This window comes from Neomonachus schauinslandi, chromosome 4 (assembly GCF_002201575.2).
Source record: "Neomonachus schauinslandi chromosome 4, ASM220157v2, whole genome shotgun sequence".
NCBI lineage: Eukaryota > Metazoa > Chordata > Mammalia > Carnivora > Phocidae > Neomonachus > Neomonachus schauinslandi.
This window is the reverse complement of record NC_058406.1, coordinates 45,062,634-45,088,056: the sequence shown is the minus strand read 5'-3', so window position 1 is coordinate 45,088,056 and position 25,423 is coordinate 45,062,634. Positions and strand designations below refer to the sequence as shown.

The following is a 25,423-nucleotide window of genomic DNA, read 5'->3' as shown; positions in this document are numbered from 1 at the left end:
AGCAAACACCTGCATCATTTGGAATTTATACAGGAAGACTGCACTCTAAGAATCTCTTTGGGTTGGGCCATCATTATGCTATTTGGGGCCCTATGATTTCAGTGCAGATATGCTATGTTAAATGGTTAATATTTCTCCAGTGTTCACCAAAGAGCTAAATGCAAAGGCTATAGTTGTAAATTGGATGTAATTTTTCGTGGTGATATAAATATGACTCTATTTGAAGTGGGTTGAATTAGAAAACTCATGAATAAATATTTTGACATAATCAGAATTATATAGCAAGGAGCTGACCTACTTTGCAGGAAGACTCCCCCAGAGTTCCTTGGCTAATAGTATGTTAACCCAACAGAGAAATCTTCTGCTAATAGCACTTAACAGAGAAGATTGGAGCCTGTAGTTGGTCAGGTAATCCAAAAAATAATTACTTCAAGCTTGGAATCATAAAAAATATATTTATGCTGCCTTTTAAATTTTATTTCAACTAAAAATATATAATAAATGTACATCAATTTATTGATCTTTTGATGTCAGTATAAGGACTTTTTCTTGGCCTTGGAGTACGGTTTTGCTAATTGAAATGCTATGTACTCTTCTAATGAAATTCATATCTGTAAAACTTATTTTCTGTCATTTCTAGTTTTGGTTTCTATAAAGTGGCATGAGGATTTAAAAACACTTGTAAAGCAACTAGAATGTAGAATCCTTCTGGGTCCACGTGCTTTTTTACTTCATTTATTTGGTAGCACTTTCTATTGGTGCATTTTTTACTACTTCCAAACATTGAACTCCATTTTCATAAAAATAGCAACTCGCTTTCTTTTTCTACTTTGTGTTTCACTGATATACGTAACGTTTAATAATTATGTATTTCCAATAACAAGTACAACTCTCATAAGCAGGTTTGGGAACAAATGTATGAGATTCTTGGTCAACATCTGACTTAACAGCATGAAACGGAAAGAAATCAAGTAGTCTCCTTGGCACCAGGGTTCCGAATGCAGCTAGCATTCGGAAGGGTCAGTACAGCACATTGATTACCTTAACAGATTCTCTCCCGTACCTGTCCTACAGAGTGGTGCTGGAGATGTGAACTAAAGTAAGGCATAGACATAAAGTGACGAGCATAATAAAGTGACGAGCACTTAGTTGGATCTCAGAAATTTGTAGCTTAAATTTTTCCTTTTTTCTCCCATCAATTCAGTCAATACATTTTTATTGGATTGTTATCGGTGGTTTAAACCTTTAGGGTTTTTTTTGTTTGTTTGTTTTTACCAGACGATGAGCCTGCAGGAGATAAAGGGCTTGTCATAGTCAGACTATTTTGTCTCCATTATATTGCTTAGCATCTAGTAGGTCTTAGGGAATGTGTTTTAATCCATTGCAATTGGGCAGGGTTGGGATCATTCTTAGGGGAAGGTAGGAGACCTGTGTCCGGGTTCAGGATACCAAGAGCAGGTCCTAGGGGCTGGTGCGTGGAAAGGCACCAAGTCTTAAGAGGCCAGTGGTGGGATCCCGATGGGGATTGTGGGGCAAAAGGTCTAAGTCAGACCAACTTTCTCAGGCACTTCTCAGGAATTTCCTTCCTTTTTTGGGGGGGGGGGGGGGGGGACGGTGTTTGTCAGTGCATCCTGCCAGCTGAAATCAGTTTATCAAACTTCTTATGCAGGGATTTGCTACCAAACAAGAAGATGCTTGCAAAAGGAACCAAACATGATTTTACTCCTGGGAAGTTCTTCTTTTCTTTTCTCTTTTCTTTTCTTTTCAATTCCAGTATAGTTAATATAGTGTATTACATTAGTTTCAGGTGTACAATGCAGTGATTCGACACTTAGCATGCATCACCTGGTGGTCATCACAACAAATGCACGCCTTCATCCCCGTCACCTAGTTCACCAATCCCCCCCAAGCCTGGGAACTTCTTTTTTTTTTTTTTTAAAGATTTTATTTATTTATTTGAGACAGAGAGAGAGAACACAGGCGGGGAGGAGGGTCAGAGGGAGAGGGAGAAGCAGACTGTCCGCTGAGCAGGGAGCCCGATGTGGGACTCAATCCCAGGACCCAGGGATCATGACCTGAGCCAAAGGCAGACGCTTAACCGACTGAGCCACCCAGGTGCCCCCTTCCCCCCGCCTTTTTTAAAGATTTTATAAGCCTGGGAAATTCTTAAGGGCAGTGACCACATCCTACTCATTTTTAGATCTAAATCTATGAAAAGACAGATTAGGGATTAAATTTGGTAATTCCATGAAATGCCAGACTTTGAAATCAAACCATCAAGAGCCTCACAGCCTCTTGCATGGACCGAAATTATCGCAGTCCTTCCTTGCTGGTGCATAAAAATATGCTGTTCCAATCATTGGTAACTCTGTTAATAAGAACCAAATTCCCTTCTACTAAACCTCATCTAAAAAGTAAAATGTTGTTTGGGCCCTACGCCAAGTAACAAAGAAATAAAGTGGCCTTTATGAAATGTCTAGAGAAAGACTTTTTGCTTTAGTGTGCTTTAATTTGAGAAAGCTGCCTAGTGTGAGCCACAGAGCGTACTCTCCTCTCTCATCTGCTTCTCTGTCTGGCAATTAGACTCTCTCTCCACCTCAGGGCTGGTTCTGGCTTTAATAACCCCATGATTTGCTATTCACACTGTTTCAGGGGTAAGTGGCTGGTACCAGGGGCCGCGTGCCTCTGATCAGCGTACCTGTGACATGCAGTCCTGCTCTCTGATGTGGGGGGCTCATTAGGAAGCGCTGAAACTTGGGCCAGCCATCAGTGGCAGCGGGCAGACGTGGTAACCACGTCTTTTACTGCAGTCGAAGGTGACCTAATGCCCAGAGCACAGAGCGGGTCATCGGGGGCAGGTTTAAATCTTACCTAGCTCCATCCGTACTACCTGTGAAGGTTGGCCAGATCATTTTACCTCGGTGAGCCTCCACTTCCTCATCAGTAGAAAGCAAAGCATAATGTGTGGAGCTTTCTCGTGGAATTGTTTTGAAGATTAAATGAGGCAACACTGATAAAGCACCTGTGTTACGGATAGAGTTCTGTTCCCACCACCCTCGCCCCGTCCAGAAATGAACAGATGGATTGGAGTCCTAACTCCTGGTCCCTCAGACTGGGACCTTACTTGGAAAAAGGGTCCTTGCAGATGTAATTGTTAGGATGAGATCGTTAGGGTGGGCCCTAATCCAAAGTGACTGGGGTCCTCACAAAATGGGGAAATAGCTCGGAGACAGACGGCAGGGGAATGGCACTCAAGGATAATAGCAGAGATTGGCGTGGTACCTCTGTAAGCCCGGGAACGTCACAGATTGCCAGCAAAAGCTGGGCAGGTGGCCTGGAACAGATTCCCTCTCACAGACCTTAGAAAGAGCCAACCCTGCTGACACCTTGATCTTGAACTTTTAGAACTGTTAAGACTATTTCTGTTGTTTAAAGCCACTCCGTTTGTGTTGCTTTGCTCCAACAGCCCTGAGAAACAAATGCACGCCTGTGGGTCCGTTTTAGTTCTTTACCTCCCTCTCTTCCCCCTTGTCCTTCCTCCTCCTGTGGCCTCCTTTAAATATATTCAGATGAGCGTGCTGCTGGACCCTCTGGGGGGACAGAGGGCTTGGTGTGCAGCACGTCCATTTCTGCTCTTCCAGAGAGCACATAAAGACGTGTCCTTGTCTCTATGATGTGCGGTATGTATTTTTTAATCCTCTGGGTAGTGCCTGCAGTAATCTTGCGCACACACATCCTGCTGCAGAAGATTTGACAATCAGAACTGCCTTGTGAGGCCGACCTGAAAAGGAACAGCAGATAGAAACATGTTGCCATTCTTGTCATTTAGAAACAACATTTTTTTAAGGCATCTCAGAGAGCCGGGAAGAGAGGGATTCTTTCCTTCTAGGCTTCCTCTTTCTCCTGTAGCAAGAAAAAGCACCCGCAGGTGTGGTGGAGGCAGCAGGAGGTAGGGAGGGAGGCCTTCCCTACAAACATCCCTGAGTGATTTTGCAGCGGATTAAGTGAGCACAAACCACCTCGCTTCGTCATTAACGTAAATTAAGCGGTTTTAAAATTGGAAGTGGAGTTCCTTCTGGGTTCACGCTCCAGGTTGTGTCTCCGTGCTTCACCGGCGTGTCCCTGAAATTGGCCCTATGGGGTCCAGCTTTGCTTTCTGTTTGATGTTCTATGGAGAAATCGCTGCCTGGCCAGACAATAGCATCCGTATCGCCACTGTCAGCGGCCTTATTGTAAAGAAATTCAGGCTCTGGGAACCAGCAGCACTGCATCCAGTGACTCAGAGGAGAGTTTTCCAGCCACTGTGCCTAATACAGCCCTCTCTTTCCTACCGATCCATACTGAACCCTTTGCCTTGATCTGAGAACCTAGAATCTCAGCTCCTTCAAGTGTTCCAGGGGGCAGTGAGGGAGCAAGGACCCTGCCGAGCGAGCCACCCACAGGCTGCAAAATTCCAGCAGAGAGGATTTTTGAAGTATCAAAGGCTTCACACCTGTGGGTGATTTCCATGCAGAGCCCAAGAGCAAAAGTAGCCGACCCATGACCTCTCCAAAACTCACGTCGATACCAGCCCTTTGAGGAATAGAAGGATCCCTTTTGTTTTCCTAGACATTGCAGGAATACAAAGAAGCTGAGGTGTGTGTAGGTTTGGGAGAGGAAAGAGACAATGGGGTCCTATCAGAGGGCACCGAAGCTGGACTCAGAGATGTACATTCTAGTCCTCTACCTGCCAAGTTACTCGGTGGGAAAATATATCAAAGCCCCTGCACCTGCCAGAGTCTCGGTTTCTTTATTGGTAAAATAGGTAAATAATAAGTACTGTGATAGGCCTGTTGCCAGGATTTTGTTCAGTAGTGTACGTGAATAGGCCTTGCACTTCTGTGTTTGTCAGCCGGTTTTCTCTCCCCAGTTCTCATCTGTCCCATTTATTGAATGATTACTATGTGCCCAGCCCTTAGCTAAGGATATTCTACCCAGTAATCGCACACTAATGTCCGTATGCTCCCCAAGGGGGGGCAAGATGTTGCTAGGGGTTAAAAGTCCCATTACGTGAGGTCACATGAAGTCCAGGTGTCTGTGTAACCTTGGTCAGGCCCCTTTACCTCTGTAAGCCTTGGCTTCCTCACCTAGGAATGGGGGATGACAGTGTTTACGGTACAGGATTTTCATGAGGAATAAATGAGATTATGCTTGCAAAATATTTACACAAAGCCTGGCACATAGTAAGTGTTCCACAAATATTAGCAAACATAATAAAAAGAACCTGTTGTAGAGTAAGTTTCTCTGTAACTTCTAAAGGGATCCACAGACCTTACTGTAGTTTGTCCGATGACTCTGTCTGTGACTGAATTTCAGCTGTGTTAGAAAAATGTGTTTTGGGGCGCCTGGGTGGCTCAGTTGGTTAAGCGACTGCCTTCGGCTCAGGTCATGATCCTGGAGTCCCGGGATCGAGTCCCACATCGGGCTCCCTGCTCAGCAGGGGGTCTGCTTCTCCCTCTGCCCTCTTCCCTCTCGTGCTCTCTGTCTCTCATTCTCTCTCTCTCAAATAAATAAATAAAATCTTTAAAAAAAAAAGAAAAATGTGTTTTGTAAATTAATTGATTTCCATGGTTTAAGGTGTCTATCCCTGCTTTAGTTTTTAATCTGTATTTATTCAGAACCTTGTCAGTGTGAGCTAAAGAGAAAGGGGCATTGGGTAATGTCTAGGCATGGAATGAATAGACTGAGGGAGAGAGATCTAGGGAAAAACAGTATTATGGAAGGAACTAAGTTAATCGCTTAAGAGAGAACTGGGAGGCAAGACCCCAAATTTTGGACAGGTGGGCAGAAGGTGGGAACAGGAAGGTGACAGGTACGGCATTGACCCTGGCAGATGGATCAGAGAAGCTCTTGTTCCCGACAGAGAAAACAGTTCAGGGAGAATGCACAGATGTGCAGACTTGTAGGATATCTGTATCCTGGGACCTGGTTTTCACTGGGCTTCATTCGGCTGATGCAGAGAGCATGTGTTGAGGGAAATGGGAGTGAGAAAGAAGAAATTCATTTTCTCTCCTATCAAAAAGACTGAGATCTTCACAAGGGTAGGAGATTTGTCTGTCAAGTTCGTTCCTAGCTCCCCAGTGCTTAGCAAGTCCATGCACCATACACATTTGATGAAATATTGAATAAACGGGTAAGAAATTTCTGTTTCCTTTGGTTTGGAGGAAAGTGGAACCACTGAAGACTTTGAATAATGGAATGACACTATAAGCATGTACTGTCTAAAGAGAAATCTTGTGGTTCTCTAGCAAATGAATTGGGAGTAGGAAGAAATTGACAACCGGTAAATCGGTAGACTGGGGAATTATCTGGGTAAGGTAGGAGGATCAGAAGTGTGGTGACAGTGAGGACATTTTAGAAATATTATTTGCAATTCTTAGAATCTGTGTGAAAGGCACGGTAAGGAAAAGGGGAGAAATGAAAAGTCTCTGCAAAGCTTCTACCCTGGGTGAAGGGTGGACTATCCATGGCATGCATTTATTTGACAAATGTTACCTGCATTTTGCTGGGCACCCTCCTAGACACAGAACACTTAACGATGAGTAAGAATCCCATCGGAGGGGCGCCTGAGTGGCTCAGTCAGTTAAGCATCTGGTCTCGTGTCTGGTTCTGCTCTCAGGGCAGTCTGTTTGGGACTCTCTCTTCTTCTCCCTCTGCCCCTCCCCCCAGCACACACATGCACTCTCTCTCTCTCTTTTTCTCTCTCCCTCAAATAAATAAATCTTTTTTAAAAATCGCACTTGGTTCATCAGGCCTGCCAACAACTGCGCAGTGTGCTGGGTGCTGTTGCTTGTCTGGCTGTAAGGCACTCCCGTTAGGTTGTGGCCACCACACTGTCCTGTGGCCGGGTGAGGCTGCACGGGGAGGGGAGGGTGTCGGGGGCGGCAGTGGAACCGGCACCGAGAGAGAAGGCTGGTTGGTGTGAAGGAGAAATTGGTCATCTCTGTTCTGTCACCACTAAATTCTGGTCACTGTAAGAAATTCAGGGGCCACCGTCTAGAAGGCAGATGGGAATGTGGGCATGGAGCTTGGGAGAGGTTTGGGAACTAAATAGGCTGACTCGGGTGTCATCTCAGACAGGGTGAGATTGTCAAGGAAACAGTAGAAGACTGTGGATAGAACATTAGAGAATACCTCCTTCTAGGATTTAGAAAGCAAAGGGTGACCAAGTCAGGAAAGCAGGAGAACCAAGAGAGTCACAGAAGCACGAGAGGGGCAGCTTCTTCAAAAAGGAGGAGGCAGTGAGATAGGCAGCTACATGGAGGGGCCACGGAGAGTGGGCACGGAGGAAGGACCATCAGAGTCAGTGAGTCCTTAAGGACTGTACCTTCATGAAAGCATGTCATGTCATGGGGTGCCTGGGTGGCTCCGTCATTAAGCATCTGCCTTCGGCTCGAGTCATGATCCTGGAGTCCTGGGATTGAGCCCCGCGTCGGGCTCCCTGCTCTTCAAGAAGCCTGCTTCTCCCTCTCCCACTCCCCCTGCTTGTGTTCCCTCTCTCTCTGTGTCTGCCTCTGTCAAATAAATAAATAAAATCTTTAAAAAAAAAAAATATGTCATGTTGTTAACTCTCCTGGTGGCCTTTGCTGTGGCTGTCTCAGTTTTAGCGAATTTGGAACCAGATTATCCAGTCTGTGGACTGTCAATGTCCTGGTTGCCTCTGAGATTCTTCACGTCTCATTGATTTCTTTCCTGAAACAGGAGGGGAAAGAATGGTGTTCCCCACCCGGAATCCCCTTACTTCAACCAGACTCATAAACTTCCTCTAACCATGTTATAATAACGTCCCTGAACAAAGACATCCTTAATGCCCCCAGAGAAACTCTAGGCTGGCTTTCAGAAGCCTTCAGAATCTGAGCCCAGACTGCACAGGTGGTGGAGGGTAGTAAAGAGAGCATGAAATTTGGAGTCAGACAGGCACGTCTATCTTCAGACCTCACCCTTCCCCGGGCCTCGCTGGTCATCAGACTTGGACAACTCATGCCCCTCCTGAGTCTCAGCTTCTTTTCTGCACATGGGCATCATCTGAGTGTGCCTCGTACCATTCCTGGCTCATGAGGGATGCCCAGGTATGTGGAGCATTTACTACTATACAAAATTCAATAAAGGCCCATTTCTAGCAGCTTTAATGACCTTGATTTTGCCTTTAATCCTGGCTGAAGGTGGTTTTCCCTGCCCCCCACTTCATGTAAATTGTGCATAACATTAGAGACCTGGCTTCAACCCCCACCTCTTCCTGAAAACTCCCTCCAGGGACCTTGCTTCAAAATCCTGTTTCTCTCCTCCAAACCCCTAGGACACTGCCTAGTATATATGCTAGTTATGCCTGAGCTGGTCTGGGCCATGACTTCTATTGTTCTTGACTTGTTTTTCTACCTTGATTTCTTGTTTCAGTTTTCAGAGGTTTATGTATTACTTCCCCAACTTGATTGTAAATTCCTTGAGGGTAGATAATGGCCTTATAATTTATTGCACCTATAATTTGTAGCTCTTTTTTTTTTCCTTCTTTTTTTTTCTTTTTCTTTCAGTTCTTTGGAGGACATGGTTTAGTAGGGAAAATACATTATTGAGAGTCATGGGTTTGAAATAATCGACAGGCAAATGAAGATTGTGTGACATGGAAGAAGTTACTTTTCCACTGTGAACTTTACTTTCCTCATCTCTAAAACTGAAAAAATAGTAATACCTCCCTCTTAGGGTCATTGATGGCATACACATTGTGTAATTGGTCCTTAATTACGGTGTCTTTTAAGCCACTTCCCATGACCTTAGTGAACAGGTGTACAATAATGAATATTTCCATTTTATCAGGATTCCTTTAGAAGATGTGCTCCAGAATCCTTTGCATCACTTAGCACCCCATCGAAATGCCACCTCATCCATGCTGCCAGCCCTGCCCCATCCATCAGAATGTGTGACTCATTTTTGGAGCTGTCTTTGCACACTGGTGACCCCTTCGTTTATGAAACATTCCCTTTTATGAAAATGTCTTTCTTCCATTGCACTGGGGACCTCTTAAAGGGAGCAATTCCATCTTACTCAGGTAGAGTGGAAGACACACTGAGAGGTGGAAACAAACATAGCTGAGGGGATCTTGGATGAATTACATCTCCTTATTGGCTCTCTGGACTCTGGGCAGGTTTCTTTACTTCATCTGCACAAAGTGAGGTCATAATACCACGTAGGGCTGGTGTAGGGCTAAATAAAAGGAATGCATATGAAAATGTCTGTCACAGTACCGAGAACATAGTAGATGTTTAATAAATAGTAGCCTTAGCCCCTGGCACCATGTCAGTCGCATAAAAGATGCTGATAAAATGTTGACTAAATTAAAGTAAAAGATTTAATTTTTTAATTAATTTATTATTTGATAGAAGGAGCACGGTAGGCAGAGCGGCAGGCAGAGGGAGAGGGGGAGGGAGAAGTAGGTTCCCTGTGAGCAGGGACCCTGATGCGGGGCTCCATCCCAGGACCTTGGGATCATGACCTGAGCCGAAGGCAGAAGCTTAACCAACTGAGCCACACAGGCGTCCCTAAAGTAAAAGAGATTTAATACTTACTTCTGTTTTCCATTGACCTGTTATAGCCTAGGATTGCTGACTATCCAAATTTGTTACATAGTCTTCCTGGAAATTTACTACAGTGCTTTCGGAAGCATTAAGATCAGGCTTGCGACTACATTGAGATCTTTGGAGGAGAGGTGCTTTGTTGAAATCAGCAGGGCTGTGCAAGTATTGATGCTTTTGTTATCTGATCAAAAAGACCTGTCTGTGTTTGTTTGTTTGTTTGTTTGTTTGGGGCATAAAAGGGACCAAAAGAAGTTGTTTAGAAAATAATTCACTCTTGGGCGCCTGGGTGGCTCAGTTGGTTAAGCGACTGCCTTCAGCTCAGGTCATGATCTTGGAGTCCCGGGATCGAGTCCCGCGAGCCCACTTCTCCCTCTGACCCTCCTCCCTCTCGTGCTCTCTCTCATTCTCTCTCTCGCAAATTAAAAAAAAAAAAAAATAAATAAAAAAAAAATAATAATTCACTCTTGTACCTTAAATTTATTGAAAGCTAAGCCATTCAGGGAGATGAACTACAAAAATTAGACTGTTTGAGGTCTGAGATCTTAGTGACAAAAATGGGAGGGAAATCATCTAAATCCAAATTTTTCTCTTTTTGTGGGTTTATTAGCAGATAGGAAGTTAGGGGGTGGGAGAAATTGGGGATAAAGCACCCAGTCAACTGGGTGCAGCCATGAACACCCCTTCTTTTAAGCAAGCATTCAGTGACTGTCTCTCCCTGACCCAGCAGTGGGCGAGGAGCCAGATAGACAGAATTCACATCCATTATTAATGAAAGTCTTCTAGTTACAAGTAACAGAAGTCAACTTGAATGGGCTTAAATATGACAGAGGGACATATCAATAAGGACTCAGAGGTGTCTCACGGAATTTAAGGAAGAGCATGTATGAGCTGAACCTCTGGAAGGATGACCCAAGGATTTGGACCCACTAAGGACTCCAACAATACTTTGTCTCTGTGGTCCGTTCTTCCAGAACATCTTTTCCCTTTACCTTTTTTCCATAAGATTGCCTTTCTTTTACTCAAGCAGGAAAAGATGGTGGTGCCCCAGCAATTCTACAGTCTTGTGTTACGATTCTGGTCACACAGACAAAGTGACTCCTCTCTCTGCTTCAGTTCTCAATTCCCGAGGATGGGGCTCTAACCGTCAAAACTTGGACCCAGTGTCACCATCCGGTTTAATCAAGAGAGGCCTGAGGGTGGGGTCATATTGTATAAATGTGGCCACTGTGAGGATGGGGCTGTGTGGGAGAAGGCAGTCAGCCGAGGCTCAATCACGGACACTAGGCACACATTTCGGAAGGTGTCTGCTCTGGATGAATGAGACAACTCTCACTCAGTCGGTGAGATAGAAGCAATATAGAAATAATAAAAAAGCAAAAACAAGGGGCGCCTGGGTGGCTCAGTTGGTTAAGCGACTGCCTTCAGCTCAGGTCATGGTCCCGGAGTCCTGGGATCGAGTCCCGCATCGGGCTCCCGGCTCAGCAGGGAGCCTGCTTCTCCCTCTGACCCTCTCCCGTCTCATGCTGTTTCTCACTCTCTCTCTCTCTCAAACAAATAAATAAAACCTTAAAAAAAAAAAAAGCAAAAACAAACACCAAAAAAAGTGCCCGTTTCCTATGATAAAAATCATGCTGAGAAGAAGCCAGGGCTTTTCAGCAGTGACATAGTTCAATCTGAACTCTGGTGCTCAATGGAAACCGGAGGAAAAGGAGCTCGTGTTTATGGAGCAGCTGTTTGTTGGCACTTCCTTATTTCATTCGCAAACTTCAAGATAGGTCTTGGCTATTTCGTATTGTAAATAAGGAGTTGCCCGTGACTCAGCGAGGACAGGCGCCCTGCTGGCAGGGCGGGCGTTCCAAGGTTGCGTCTCTCTGTTCCTGAATCCCACACCCCCTGCACACAGCTGGGATGTGAAAGTCACCAGGTTCCACCGGCTCTGTGGCCATCACAGATTAGGACGACATTGTATCAGGAAGTGACTCTGCCTTCCACTCAGGTCCTGAAGCCAAAACTCCCCCGTTGTTACTTGCTTCCTCCCTTTTCCTGCCTCCCGCATGGACAGTCTGTGGGGAAACCCTATCTGCCATTCCTCCAAGGTCTGTTTTGATTCCGCCCCCCTCCTCCATATCTGCTGCCATCCTTCTCATCCCGTCTTGCAGCTGGACTACACAATGACTCTGGCTTCGACTTTGTCCCCTTTGGCCACAGAGCCGTCAGAGAAGTTTTTACAACTTGTGAGTCATATGCCTGCCTGATGGCCCCCAATGGCTCTCACTTGCACTTGGAGCCAGATCCCCTACTCCTTGCCCTGCCTCCTAAAGCAGCATGGGAAGGAGCCCCGGCTCCCTCTTTGCAGCCACGTCCCACCTCCTCCTCCCCCTCGATTTCTCCAATCAGATCACACTGGCTTCTCTCTGTTTTGTAAACAGGCCAGACACATTCCCTCCTGGCTCCGCTGCCCTTTTCTCATTGTTCACATCTCCTTTCAAATGTCATTTCTATAGAAGTGCCTTCGTGGGCCAGCCAGCCTATCTGGATGAATCCTCCGACCCCCCCCCAACCCTGTCTCTGTCACTCTTCATCAGACTGTTTTATCATCTCCATAACACTTTTCCCTATCTGGAACGATCTTGTTCATTATTTATTTACTGGCTTATTATCTTCCTTCCCCTTTTAGATCAGAAGCTCTAGGAGAGCAGGGGCTTGCTTTTTTCCCTGTTGTTCACGACTGTACCCTGGCCCCTGGGGCCAGTGCTACATAGGAGGCATTTGACACATGTTTGTGGTGTGGACGAATATTCAGTGGACTCTGTTAAGAGACTCAGAGGTGTCAGGGCTGGGCCCATGCCCTTGCATTCATTACTAGCGATGTTGGGGGCACTTAGTCACTGTCTCTTCCGGCACATTCCACTTAAAACCTCCATCACTGAGATTTATCTCTGAGTTTAATCAAATGTAATTTATATTGCAGCCTTCTCAGTAAATAATTGATTTGCCCTCTCTGTTGTCTTCATCACAAATACTTCTTTGTACTCTAAAGAAATGATTTAATCAGTCGTTAGTATACACAGCCCTCTTGTTTAGAAGGCAGATGGAAGATAAAGCATGAGCCTTGCTCACACCAGAATATACCAGGACCAAAATAATCTCCCTTAAAAAATAGTCTGAAAACAAGTTGGCAGCAGAGACACCCAATTAAATCCTCTTGTTTTTTTCTAATGGAGATGACCCCATGGAAGTTGTAGCTGCCGCAGAAGGAAGTTCTTGGCCAATTGCAGGCTGCATGTGAAAATAGAAACCCTTGTCCATCTGTGATTTAATTAACCTCTGTCTGGGTCCAAGAGCAGGCTTTCACATTCCGAGTGTTCACGCACATTGGGTGAGAACTCCAAACCAGGGGTTCGGCTGCTGTGGGCTGCGCTGTCACCTCAGCTCGCTGAATAAATCCCATTCTCCTGCTTCTCTCTCCTTTGCTCAGTCGCCTGGCTTCCCGTGGGCAACATGGCCGGAGCTTACAAGGATTCTCTTGTAATCCAAATCACACAAACAACCTTCCTTTGCCCTCTGGTGTTTCTCCCAAAGAAAGACATCGGGAGGGGTAAAATGTGCATTTGTTTTCACACATGTGTCTATTTTGAGCCCACACTTTTCTGGAGTGGAAGAAGGGGAGGGGAAAATAATGAAGCATCTACTCTGATACTCCAGGGAGGCATCCTCGCAGGGAAAATCCATCTCTCCACTGTCTTTAGGAGGAATTCTCAATATTGTATTTGTTTGCACTGTTTTTAACTGGAAACATCGTAACTGTCTGATGATAGGGGGGTTGGTTAGATGAATTATGATACATCTATATGATGGGATATTATGCAGCCACTAAGAATCATGTTACAAAAAATATCAATATGGAAGAAAATGCATAATGCACTGCCAAATGGAAGAAGCAAGCTACAGATTTATAGCATGAAAACATTTTTGAGAAGTGTGTATTTGTGTGTGTGTATACACTTAGGAAAAAGTTTGGGAGTGTATACTCCAGTGAAACCATTGATACCCCCAGAAGGTATTATGGGTGACTTTCCCCCCTTTTTTCCTCTCTTGAATTTTCCAAATTGTAAGGTTTGAGCATGTTTCACTTTGTAACTAGAAAGAAAAAAAAAAGCAGTTGTTTTAAAGAATGGAAGTAGAAAAGGTTTAAAAATATATCTGTTATTTTTCATTGAAGAACAAAGTTGTCTTCACTTGTCATCAGCTTCCAGGGTTTTGTAAATGCCTAGTGTCTATTCTGGTGTGCATTTGCCACACAGGGGTGGTGGGAGTGGAGGGGCGCAAATCGTGAATTTCGGGAAAGCAAACCCCACAGTACATCCCCGATCCGGTCCTAGTGAGGATGCCCCTGGGGGGTGGTTGGTCACTCCACTCACTCCTGCAGACTCACCTGCCCGGGATGGCTGGTGAACACTCAATATTTTTGCCAGGGGCCTTTGCCTTGCATTTGGTGAGAGGGTGTTGGTCCTGGATGTACTTTCTCAATCAGGCTTCGTCTCATGGAACGTCAGCATCAGTTTACATTATGTGAGCTTTGGGTGCTGCCCCCGAGCCCCCCCTGTCACCCTTGGGTTATTGTGGGCTGGCACTTGCTGGCTTACCTCTCCACATCATGACCCCCTGTCTTTCAGAACACTCTCCCTCAAATGCATTGATTTTGTGCGGGGCTTTGATCAGGTTCCCAGGAAAACAATGGCAGACGCAGAGATCGGCTCTCGGGAGCTTACTGGGGAATGCCCCAGAATCAGCCCCGATGGGGACAGTCAGGTGGCAGGACTGGGCAGAGCCAGGAGCTGGGCTGTGATGCAGCTGCGGCCCAGACCTCAGCTGACCCCACTGTTCCGCAGGGAGCTCTGCTCTGCCCTTCAGCACTGTCACAAATCTGCAAATGGAGGCCAGGGACTTGGACTTTTATACCCACACATATAATCACCCCCATTGATTGGATCTTAGCTATAGGGACCATGGGGAGCGAGGTGAGAGTTACTACATTTTCCTGGGTCTGTCTCATGTATACAGGAGGGGTATGTGTTACTAAACTTGTGTTTTTCTCCTGTTACTCTTTTATTACAGGAGGATCTCAGCCAAGAACCTGCAAGGATAGAGAAAATTACGATATTTTTTTCCCTCCCCCGACACCCTAATTGAAGGAAAACATCATTTCTGATACCATCAAATAACAAAAATCAAAACTTTGGGTCATTTAAGTGCTCAAAGAAATACTAAAATCTGTACTTAAATGCTTCTGAAGAACTTTTAGCCTTTTAAAAGTTATATGGCACTTTAATACAGAACTGCAGAAGTACAGAACAAAACATCCAGGTGTGAGGTGAGGGCAATATGACTCTCTTTGGTGGAAGGCAGTTCTCTGAGAGCAACTCACCCCAGAGCCTTCCTAAGCCAGCACATCACCTGGGGGGGATGAGCCTTCAGACCCGAAACTGGTCTAGGAGACACACCTCATGTAGCCTGCAGTCCACAGGAAAGGGATGAAAATATTGTCAACATGTGATACTGGCCAGGAGCTGCCCAGCTGTGCTGGATGCTTCAAATATATGATTGCATTTACAGTAATCCTACAAGGGGAGTGTTGCTGTCCTCCTTTGCAGAGTTGAAGTGACTTGCTCTAGACTGAGTCTTCTGAATGTCAAAGCCAGCTGAGAACCCCCATCTGGAAGCTGTTCTTCCCCCTTCCTTACTCTGCCCTGCCCCCACCCCTTTGGTATTTTATCTGCATCCCTCTGCCTTCCTCCATGCAGCACTGTTCCCCTAATAGGACACTTAAGGTTGCAAATGACAGAAACAAAGATAAATGCTGGGCTCTATCTTCAGACCAGTCCTCCCCTGCCCTCTGTGCTCCTGCTTCTTACCCAGCCCAAATCTTCACAATCGCTTCCTTAAAACATCTTCTCATTAACTCCATGTGCTGTTTGGCACTCCTGGCTCTGCCTTGTTCTAGCTCTGTCCTCTCGGGCCAGGCTTTACCCTCTTGGAGCCTCAATGTTCTCCTCTGTAAGAAGGGGCTAATAATGCATACCATGCTCAGTTGTTGTAAAGGAATGAAGGCGTGATCAAGAAGGACGTACATATCCTTTAAAGCCTTGTCCATGCTTTGGTCTGACCCTCGTGGCAACACACACTAGTTTAGTTTGTCTCTTGACCACCAGGAAAAAGACACAAGGCCCACCGTCAAACATCCAAGAAGCCAATAGTGTGTGCTGTCCTCAGAGAGACAGGGCAGGGCAATGCCTTTCAGAGAACAGGCTCTCAGTAAGCAGGCATGGACAAATACAGCTGCAGATGAGACGCTAGACTGAATGGTCCTGGATAGGCCCAAGTTAGGAGGATACACCAAGCTTCTCGGTCTCCATGGAAGGGGTTTCAGAAGGTCTCAGCCACAAAGAATTACAGATAACTTTACAATCTTAAAATCGGGAGGTTTCTCTGTTTTTCCCAGCAGGGGGAAAAAAACAGAAAAAGAAACAGAAATAAGTACTAGTGGACCTTAAATAAAAAGGAAATGAAAGAAGGACCAACTATCCGAGCGTAAGGATTGGGTCACTTGTATGGAGGTCCCTGCTTTACACTTCATTTGTTCCTAATCTGACTCAGCCTCAGAATCCTAGGCTAGTCTTTGAAAATGCAGATTCCCAGTACTCAAACTAGAATCTTTGGAATCTTAGTATTGGCTTTACCTGGGAAGATGCCAATGGATTCCAGATGCTCTTTATAGAGAACTCTTTTCAGAAATACCAGTGAAGAACATCTTTTTAAGAGAATGTGTGCATGAATAATAGGTTGAATATTATTTTGGCTCTTTAATTAGTTTACCTTTTAGCAATAATGACAGCAACCATGTTCATAAAAGCACATTTTAACAGCCCCCTAAGTGTGTTGTTCCCCTCATTCTGCTCGCTACCCAGCTAGTTAATTACACAAAATCAGCATTCTCTCCTACGCAGCCAGTATACATAATTATTTGTCCATTGCAAATCAACACCTGGATAATTGCAAGATAGAATTCTGAATAAAATAAGTTATCTCTGCTGCTGGGCTCTGAAATTCCCCCCCACAATCTGTTCTTAAATCGGACAACATAACAGAAAATAGAGCTCTTTCGGCAATGGACAGAATCATGTTGGACAGGCTGGGGGAGAAAAAAAAAAACCTCTTTGAGATTTTCTTATCATCAAGATGGATGGCCTGGTAATTCAGATAGATATGCAGAAGGAAGGAGGATGTCTCAGTTTGGGTATTGTGTTAATAATTCATAAGGTGATCTCCCGATTGCCTTCAGGAAGGAACATCCTATTCCTAATTGCACCCTTATTCCCAGGCAACCAAAAATATTTCCCAAACAGCTGGGACCATCACTCCTACTGCAATAGGCTTTGCTCTGGTTCGCTTTGGGCCACTGGTGCTTAATGTGAAATATATTATTTGGGGAGGAGGAAGGTAATAAATATTACTGAATGACTATGATGTGCCAGGGAGTGTGCTAAGAGTGAAATGTGTGTTGTTTTATATAATCCTTCTGACTGTCCTAGAGAGCAGTGCAAATAACTGCAGTGTTTTACAGGTGGAGAAGCTAACATTCAGAAAAGTTAAATAACCTTTCCAGTATGACGCATATGAAGTTGCAGAGCTACTGAAAGGCCACTGGACTCCAAAGAGTTAGGCACCGTGCCCCTCACTGGCCGTGTGGCCTTGTGTCAATGACCTGACTTCCCTATGCCCCAGCCCCCCTCTCCAAGGTATGGTGATTCTTCAGTAAGACAGTTTATGAAAATGGGACAGGCTCATCTTCAGGGATCAACCAGCATTTACCCTTCCTTCCAAATCCTGGCCCCCTTATTATGGACTGAATATTGGTGTTTTACTGCCTCACCCCCAGCCACCCAAGAAAATTCATACCTTGAAGCCCTAACCCCCAATGTGATGGTATTGGAGGTGGGGCCTCTGGGAGGTAATTAGGTTTAGATTATGTCATGAGGGTCCACCCCTGATGGGATTAGTGCCCTTGTAAGAAGAGGAAGAGAGATAGCACACTCACTCTGTCTACCATGGGAAGACACAGTAATCTGCAAGCCAGGAAGAAAGCTCTTTCCCAGAACTCAATCAGCCAGCACCTTGGTCTTGGGCTTTCAGCCCCCAGCCTGTTGTTCAAGCCACCCACTCTATAGGATTTTTGTTACAGCAGCCCGAACTGACTGAGACACTTCCTTAGATGTTTAAGTATCTCTCTAAACCTAGAAGTGAACCCTCAGCTCAGTGTAAGGAATTTGTTGAAGTTGACCTCCGCTAGACAGGGAAATGCTCTTAACTATCGGAAGTTAAAAGAACTCACAGCCAGGCTGACCACATTAGAAGAAAACACAGCAAAACACTTACCTTGGCTCTTGTGTGGGTTCCTGTGGCCGGGCTCATTACAATCTGTGATGAGTTGGGGGGATAAAGAGAAAATAATCTTGGGTGTGAAGTATCTTTCATGTGGCCATTAGCAGTCTTTAGTGAACGGCCCGAAATGGGAGGCATGTGTTACTCTAGTGGATTCTGTGGGCTCTCTGCTCAGTGTCATAAAAAATGCTAATTGCCTGCTTCCTCTGGACCCTGACTTCTGACGGAGCGCTGTTAGTTGAAGCTTCTGCAAGGTCACTCCCTATGTGGGACATCCACATTGGCAGCACCTTCTGCTCCAAGACAGGGTCTCAGTGTTCTTCCTGACAGCAGCTTTGAGGACCGTTCAAAATGGGGAATTTACTCAGTGCCCTGGGGACTGCCGTGATTTAAATTCTGAGGAGCAGCATTTCCTGGGTTATAAGGGGAGCAGGTCTATGATGAGGTTGAGAAACTCTCTTCCTTAATGGCTCAACGCAAAGGCAACCTTAAAATAACCATGAGTGTGACATTTACTTTATCCCATTTGGGATTTTATTCCTTGGAGACTAAGTGAATCACACTCACAGAATGGATTTGAAATAGGGTCTGTATGGAAGGGGTGTTTAGTGACCCTTTACACTTCCCTGTAGTGATTCTGACTCCAAGAGTCCACTTGCCTCTTTTAAGGAAAGAAAGAAATTCATTCATTTATTCAGTTATTCAGTAGAGCTGGGCACTGTGGTTCCACTCTGTGCCAGGCACCATGCTAGGTTCAGAAACCAGAGATGAATCACTCCCAGCCCCTGCCTTGGTGGAGCTCAAGCGCAGAGAAGGAGGCATGAAGACAAAGTCAATGAGGTGCCATGGATACTGTGACAGATGCTGTGAGAGAATATTGTGTTAGGAAGATGCTGCGCTCTGGTATCTTGGTCAACAATTCCATCACAGCTCCCTATATTCTGGCACTTACAGACTGAGCATAAGGCTGGATTTAAACAGATTTCTACAGATGAGATTAAGTCATTGCGAGAATGCAAGGGGATTATCAGGAAAGTGCTATGGAGGCATCTCAGAGGGGACCTCCCAGATAGACCCCTGGGATCTGAGGAGCCCTGGGCACATGGTCCTGTGCTGAGGCCTCAGGTGTGGGCGGTGGTGGAGAGAGATAGGGCAGGGCAATGCCTTTCAGGCTCAGACAATAGCAGGTGCAAAGATGCAGAGCTCAGCCTGCGTTGCACATAGTAGGGCTTGTTGGAGGATCTGGGTAAAGGCCAGAAGGTGAGAGATAAGGGGGAGAGGGGCCCAATGTGAGGCTGATGGGTTCAAGAGAGGCCTTTGGAGTATATAAAGAGGTTAATTTTAGTTGGTGGGGAATGGGGATAGGGAAGGAGGGGCGCTCTCCTCCCCCCGCCCCCCCAAAAAGCCCTCATAACAGAAGGTGTGCTTAAGCTGAAGGTACACTTGAAACATTTATCAAAGGGACAAGGCAAGTCAGAGAGGAGGAAACAGCAGGGGCCAAGGGCACGGAGAAGCCCGGCCCGGAGGACTGGAGTTGAAGCCAAAATGAGATAGGGAGGAGAGGGAGGCTGCCTGTTGCAGGCGGAGTGAAGTCAATGGCATTTCAAGGACGGTAGCATGGTGATGAGGTGGCACTTGGGCTGCGGCTCTTTGGAGGCAGTGTGGGGCACGGATTAGGGGTGATGGTGGAGGTGCTTCTGTGGTGACTTCTGGATGCCTCCAGATGCTTCGAGTGATGTTATGTGCACCCCACGGACCCTCAGCGGCCATAAAAGACAGCAGCCGCTAGGATGACCAGCAGTCCATTGTTAAATTAGAGACGGACCATTCTTGGAAACCCAAATGCCTTACTGTGATTGTAGGTTTGCCGTGAATTCCTGAGGATCTTTCAGGGTGTTATTTCTCAGGGAAATCCGCAGGGAAGCATTATGAGATGCAGACCCCTGCGGGGTATGCAAGATAATCTGCCGGGGATGTGGGAAATTATTAGACATCTCTTTATGTTTGGTTCTAAACTAAAACATTTTAAGACTGAATGAGCTTTAATAATATTAATGCACAGATTGTAGGTAGTACATGTATGTAAGTTATACAGAAATATACCTATTTTCGATGTACAGGCTCAACAGTATTTTACTGATAGAGACATGGGATTAAAAATAAAAACCCAAACCCTGGAAATCCTGGTTCTGTGGACTTGGGCAGACCTTTGTTTCAATCCTGGCTCTGGCACTAACCTAGATGTATCAGGTTAGGCGATGTGACCGCTCGGAATTTCTGTTTCTAGAAGGGGACCCAGTAGATTGAGTTGACCCAGATACAGGCCATCCTCAAAGATGACTGGGTCCCTCCCACTAGACTCAGAGTCTCAACGGATGGTATTTAGGAATCTGTGATTTGGGGTTTGGGGCTTGGGGTTTTGTTTTTTACAGGTGATTGATTCTCCATTATATTAGAAAGAAGAAATGTCTGCAGTAGCCCACTGGCTTGTCACCCGGCATGTAACTCCCTGAGTGCAGGGCTCTTTATGTTTTGTTCACTGCTGTATCTCTAGCACCTTAGATCACATAGTGGGTACACAATATATGTTGACTCCATGAATGAAGGAATGCATGGTCAATCCATCATCCCCAGATGTTGTCTCAGTGTTATTTAAACCTTATCCTCACAACAGAAAGGATCATGAAGAGCTCCTGGGGCCTATAGAACAGAGCCCAAAAGCTCCAGGGCCCCAGGAATAGGCCCCCGCAGCCTTGGCCAGCATCATGTGAGGCCTGTGCTCTAACACGGTGCTTCCCAAGCATGTCTGCTGACCCAGGCTCACCCCAGACCAATCTACCCAGAATCTGTGGGGTACTATTTTTAAAAGCTCCCAAGGTGATTCTAAAACGTAGCTAGGGCTGAGAAATGCTCAAGACTAGACTAACCCAATGACTCACCTTTTCTCTGAATATCATCATACTTTTGGCTCTTCTGGAAGTTTCTCCCTTTCCTGCCTGATGAACACTGATTCCTCACCAAGCCTCCTTCAAATGTCATTTCACCCCTGTAGCTGTTCCTAATCTTCTCCCCACCAAACAAGTAATTTCTCCTCCCCTCAGCTCTCTATGACCTTCACAGCCCTGGTCATATTTTATAAAGCTCTGTGTGTCCCCTCCTGAAATGTGGCTTCCTCCAGAAAGGAGAGGGGACTCTTTCCACACACCTAGGTACCACAGAAAGATAGCACACTGCCTAGCACAAAGAACATCCTGGGGCAGGGCAGTACATAAACGGTGATGATATAACTCGGGTGACCACACCACCGATTATCCAAACGGGGATAATTTTGAGAGCGGTAGGATGAGAGTAGTAGTAGTAGTGTCAGGACAGAAGGTGTAAACAGGGATTGTCCCAGGCAGGCTAGAAGTACGATCACCCAGATGACAGTGGTCAACTTTGGTTGAGCTCCGACTGCCAGTCACTGTCTTATGTTGCTATCTATGGGTCACTTATTTGACCTACACAAGGACCCAGTGTGGGAGCAATGGTTATTAGCTACTCTTCACAGAAGAAAGACACTGTGGCAGACATGGAAGGGAACTTACCCAACACAACACAATGAGGGGAGTGGGTGGGAGAGTTGGGACCAGAATGCCGGTCCTTGGAATCCAGAGCTCTTGTTTGGGGCCATTACACCCTGTTGCCTCCCAGGGGAAGATCTCAGGTCTTGGCATGGGACAAGATGAGATTCTGTTCCCAGCTCAGCTTGCAGTAATTTTAGTTACCTCTCTGGCTTTGGTTTCTTCATTCATAGAATGATGACAATGCCTATTTCCAGTAACCCTGGAGGAGTAAGGGGAATAAGGTCTGAAAAGATCAGGCACAGTGTGTGTGTTTATAAGGTACTTGTCTTAGGAGTAAGATAGCTGCCAGTTTACTGTAGGCTCCATGAGACATCTTCTCAAATAGCTACGATACAAAGTAAAAAGTGGCAAGTACCATGACAGTATGGAGTAAGGTCAACCAATGCCAGAGAGCCTACTGGTTAAAAGCATGAAGTTTTTCATAATACCTGGGTTCAATCTCAGGCTGTCAGATTTGACTATGTCAGATACTCTTTTTATTATTTTTCTAAGATTTTATTATCTTTTAAGTAATCTCTACACCCAGTGTGGGGCTCGAACTCACAACCCCGAGATCAATGTTGTATGCTCTTCCGACTGAGCCAGCCAGGTGCCCCGACTATGTCAGATTTGAATAGAGTTTCTCCAGAGAAGATATGCAAAAGGACAATGAGCACAAGAAAAGATGCTCACTGTCACTAGTCCTGAGGAGCATGCAAAACAAAACTCTGATATCACTAAACACCCGTAAGGATGGCAAAAGCAAAAAAGACAAACAGAAGTATTGGCAAGAATATCTGGTAGAGAAACTGAAACCCTCATACTTTGCAGGTGGGATTATAAACTGGTACAGCCACTTTGGAAAAACACTTTGATAGTTTCTCAAAAATTTAAAGATAGAATTACCATGTAACCCAGTATTATACCCAGGAGAGAAGTGGTACTCAGGGAGAAGTGGTATGATACTAAGAATTGAAAAATATGCCCCCCAGGAACTGATTAACACAAATGGCATAGTAGCCCCCAAATAGAAACAACCTGAATGTCCATCAACTGATGTGGTGCTTCAATACAATGGAATATTATTCAGCCAGAAACAAAGGAATATGAAATACTGGCCCATGCTATAACATGCAGTAACCTTGAAAATGTGATGAGAAGTGAAAGAAGCCGGTTACAAAGGACCACACATTGTGTGATACCATGTATATGAAATGCAGTTTGCCTCCAGAATAGGCAAATCCATAGAGACAGCAAATGGACTAGTGGTTGCCTGGGTTGGTTTGGGGGAGATGGGGAGTAACTGCTAATGGGTGCAGGGCTTCTTTGGGGGGTGATGAAAATGTTATGCAATTAGCTAGCAATGATGGTGGTACGACTCTGTGAATGTACTAAAACCACTGAATTACATTCCTTACAAGAGGGAATTAAATGGTATGGGAATTATATCTCAATAAAGCTGTTATTTAAAAAATTCTGGCTCTGCTGTTGGTTATCTTCCATAAAATAGGGCAGGTGACAGAGTCTAACTTAAAGAGCAGGTGTGAGGATCACATGAGAGATTGCATGTAGAATCTTGGCACAGCAACTGGTAGAGTGAATGTTCGATAATTGATAGTGACAGTGTTGATGATTTTCCTGAAACACGTGTCCTTTCTTTTGTCCATCCTGAAGCATAGGGTCAGTGGTGCTTTCAGCAAAACAGGCTGGGGATTCATGATGACTTGGGACGCATGAAGACTGACCCTTACCCTAATACCCTCACATCATGTGGGTCTCTGATGGAATAGCCTTATGGCTCTGATATCTGTTATTTATTTCTTAACTAATATAACTGAGACCTTGCTCAAGATGTGCTCATGAAAAATTACCCTTTTAATGGTGGAGCCTTTAATGAGAAACTGGATTATCTACTGCATAAGTGCCCTTCATACAAATTAGCTTGGCCCTGGGTCCTAATCTAAATTGGGCTCCTTCCTTTCTTCTAAATGGCCTAATATTTTCTTATTAATCTCTGCCCTCGTTCACCTGATCTGGCTCTGCCTCCTTATGAAGCATCCTCCTTGGTAGAGCTCTACGCCTTGACAAATGTTTCTTAAGGCTGTCTTTGTATCTGACTCGTGGATGTTTTCTGGGACATGATGCGGAGGCTGGAAGTTGTTTGTTCCATTTTCAAGCTGTCTCTCCAGTGGAGTTTTAATGCTGCCAATGTATTAGGTATCAACAGATTTGGGCCAGGTGAGTTTTGATACAATATAAAGATGGGGAAGTCAGGTAGAATGAGAAGCAATTAATCCTGGTGGTTAAGAGCACAAACTTGAAAACACAGAACACGTGCAAAACCAGAAACCTGGGCTTTGGCATCAGAGAGATCTGGGTTCAGGTCGCACTTAGTAATTTTGGACAAGTTACTTGGCCTCTCAGATGTTCAATTTAGATCCTTATTTATAAAAACCTGAATGACAGTACCTATGTCTAGGGTTATTTCTGGGGCTAAACAAGTTGGTGTATACAATGCGCTTTGAACAGAACCTGATAAATGCTACCTATACGTAAAGCTTGGAGAAGTCCTACACAGTGAAAGGGATTTGATTGGTGACTGAAATAGTGTCATGTGTTGAAGAGGCAGAGATGGTATTTGGGACAGAGTAACATAACCTTCCCAAGAACCAGAGCAAACCATAGGCCACTCCTGCCCAACACTGCATGATAATGCAGAGAGGTGACATGTCGGTCCACAGCTGTGTTGTTGAGCTAGATGTCTGTACAGGGTGTATCATGGCAAGTGTCTTCTTTGTTCTTAGCTTTAGTCTCTGACATCTGCCCTCACAGAATCCTGAGGCTGAATTTTTACATTGATTATAGGTTCTGACTAATCATCCCTGTGTTATTTCTGCTTTGTGGAATATAATTCAAAGGCTTGCATATACCAGGAGTCAGCAAGGGTACAGTGGGGAAAAAGCACTAGCTGGAAATCAGGGGTCTGGCTTTGCAGACATTTCTCCTTTGTGCCCTCCTTGCCTCAGCATCGTATCTTCTACGTGCTTCTTTCACTGGGCTGGTAGTAGTGTCGACAGCTACCATTTTCTGAGAACTTAGCATGTGAATCCATGCTTCGCACATACTCTCCTCTAGAAGTTACTATTCACGATAAATCTGAATGTAGATATTTTATCCACATTTGACAGATGAGCAAACCGAGGCTCCACAGACAGTTTAGTTGGTTTTCAAGTGAGAAAGGCATGATTTGAAATAAGGATGTCCAACTAAAGCTGCTACCTTCTTACACAACTAACAGTGCCTTGCACATTTTTATTTTCAGTCACCAGAATCTTGAGCTTGTAGGGGCACAGACTTTGTCTTACACGTCTGTTGCAGTGAGTTATACCATCTGGCACAGAGGAGACCCTCAGAGAGGGACGATGGAATAAATAAATGAACCACAAGTTTTTTTCAGTAGAAAAGCATTATGCTGTGGTTAACTATTGCCGTTGTTTTTCCTCTGTTTTCAGCTCAAATAATTCTGAATTCACATTATGGAAAGGCCTTAATTTGCACGTCATATAGATAAAAGGAAGTAGGCTGGGTTCTCTCTCATGCGCTCAGCCCGAAGTTTCTGCCCCATGACGGCAGGCTTGATGGACGAGGTATTGGAAGTTCAAGTTCATGATGTTCCTGGACATGAGTATCAGAAGACTAGGGTGCTCTAGGTCTTAAGAACCACATGTGCAAACTTTATGAAAGTTTGATGATACTAGAAATTTTAAT

General features: G+C 45.1%; 1 protein-coding gene across 2 annotated transcripts in view; it reads left to right on the top strand.

Annotated features, from left to right (window-relative positions):
• The window catches only part of DAB1 (DAB adaptor protein 1), a 260,912-nt gene that overhangs the window by 105,320 nt on the left and 130,169 nt on the right, over nucleotides 1-25,423 (top strand). The gene's annotated exons all lie outside the window — the stretch shown is intronic.